Source organism: Papio anubis, chromosome 13 (genome assembly GCF_008728515.1).
Source record: "Papio anubis isolate 15944 chromosome 13, Panubis1.0, whole genome shotgun sequence".
Classification (NCBI taxonomy): Eukaryota; Metazoa; Chordata; class Mammalia; order Primates; family Cercopithecidae; genus Papio; species Papio anubis.
Window position 1 is genome coordinate 77057164 of NC_044988.1, and position 2376 is coordinate 77059539.

At 37.0% G+C, this 2376-nt stretch overlaps 1 non-coding gene across 1 annotated transcript; it reads right to left on the reverse strand.

Moving 5' to 3' along the window:
- Positions 1-1391: 1391 nt before the first annotated feature.
- LOC116270222 lies at positions 1392-1495 on the reverse strand. Its single transcript, XR_004178136.1, has one exon. It is a non-coding gene; the product is annotated as a U6 spliceosomal RNA (small nuclear RNA).
- Positions 1496-2376: the final 881 nt, after the last annotated feature.

Genomic DNA, 2376 nt, shown 5'->3' on the forward strand with positions numbered 1-2376 from the left:
GTTATAACCTAAATATGTAGTTTTAAAAGATTAATTAAATAAATATTTCCTTGATAACGTATTATGCATCCAGTAAAACTCATGGAGTCTGTGTCAAGGCATGGTGGTATGGTTAGGTTTTGTATCCCTACCCAAATCTCATCTTGAATTATAGTCCCCATAATTCCCATAATCCCCACAGTTCAAGGGAGAGACCAGGTGGAGGTAACTGGGTCATGGTTTCCCCCATGCTGTTCTTGTGATAGTGAGTGCGTTCTCACAAGATCTGATGGTTTTATAAGGGGCTCTTTACCCTTTGCTCGGCACTTCTCCTTGCTGCCTTGTGAAGAAGGTGCCTTGCTTCTCCCTTGCCTTCCACCATGATTGTAAGTTTTCTGAGGTCTTCCCAGCCATGCTGAACTGTGAGTCAATTAAACCCCTTTCCTTTATAAATTACCTAGTCTTGGGCAGTTTTTTACAGCAGTATGAAAATGGACGAATACACATGAGAAAATGTGTCTGCTTAAATGTTAGTGGAAAACAAAAAGATGTACTATTTCATGCTACAAACTCTGATTTCATATTTATATACTTGAAATAATATATAGATTATATATGTAAAATATATATCTGTATCTTTAAGTAAATGTCAATCAAATACTTCACAGTCTTTGGATATTAGATTATAGGCACTTTTCTTTATTCTTTATTTTAGTTTCTACGTATTCCAAACTTTATTGTATGAGAATTTATTTCTTAACTACATTTTGTTTATTTGTTACAGTCTAATCTTTCTGATGTCCCATAATTCTTTAGGGCTTCAGGATAATGAAGACATTACCATCAGTCAATTTCGCATGTTTCATACAGTTTATAATGTGTGACATTTTTAGACTTTTTCTCAAAAAAGCAAAATTGTGATTGAATGATCTGGCAGGGGAGACTGGAGAAGGGGTCAAGAGGGGAGGCATTTTTTTTCTGCCTGAATTTTCATTGCCCTGTGTATTAGTCCATTTTCACACCACTGATAAAGACCTACCAGAGACTGGGAAGAAAAAGAGGTTTAATTGGACTTACAGTTCCACATGGCTGGGGAGGCCTCAGAATCATGGCGGGAGGTGAAAGGCACTTCTTACATCGAGGCAGTAAGAGAAAATGAGGAAGAAGCAAAAGCGGAAACCCCTAATAAACCCATCAGATCTCGTGAGACTGTTTCACTATCACGAGAACAACAGGGGAAAGACTGGCCCCCATGACTCCATTATCTCCCCCGGGTCCCTCCCACAACACGTGGGAATTCTGAGAGATAAATTCAAGTTGAGATTTGGGTGGAGACACAGCCGAACCGTATCAATCACCTCCAAAAGTTTTCTTGTGTCCCCTATGCTTTTTTTTTTTTTTTTTTTTTTTTAGAAAATATGGAATGCTTCATGAATTTGCATGTCATCCCTGGGCAAGGACCAGGCTAATCTCTGTATCATTCCTATTTTAGTATATGTGCTGCTGAAGTGAGCATTTCAACCCTTTTTTAGTGGTAAGAGCACTTAACATGAGATTTATCCTGTCGACAAAATGTTTAAGTTTACAATACAGTATTGTTAACTATAGGCACTATGTTGCACAGCAGATCTCTAGAACTTATTCATCTTGCATGTGAAATGTTGCAGCCATTATGGAAAACTATATGGAGATTCCTCAAAAAATTAAAAAACAAAACTACTATAGTACCCGCAACCTCACTTCTGGCTATATATCCAAAAGATTTGAAATCAGGATCTCAAAGAGATACTTGCCCTCCTATGTTTATTACAGCATTATTCACTATCTTAATTTATTTTCTACGACTATAACAAAATACCACAGACTGGGTATTTTATAAAGGAAAGAAATTTATTTCTTACAGTTCTGGAGACTGGGAATTCCGTGAGCTTGGTGCCAGCATCTGGTGAGGGTTATTCTCTGGTAGGAGATATCACATGGTGAGTGAACGTACGAGACAGAGAGAAAAGTGAGCTGAACTCATCTTTTTTTTTTTTTTTTTTTAATCAGGACCCTACTCCTTTGACAATTAACCCACTCCCATGATAACAGTATTAATTCATGCATGAGGGCAGAGACCTCATGACCTTATCATCTCTTAAAGGTTCTGCCTTTCAATACTGTTACACTAGCAATTACATTTCAACATGAATTTTGGCAGGGACATTCAAATGATAGCATTCACAGTAGCCAATATATGGAAACAACCTTAATGTCCGTTGATGAATGAATGGATAAAGAAAATATGGTAAATCCACACAATGGAATATTTTTCAGCATTAAAAAAAGAAAGAAATCTTTTCATATGCAATGACGTGGATAAACCTGGAGGACATTATGCCAAGAAAAAATAAAGCA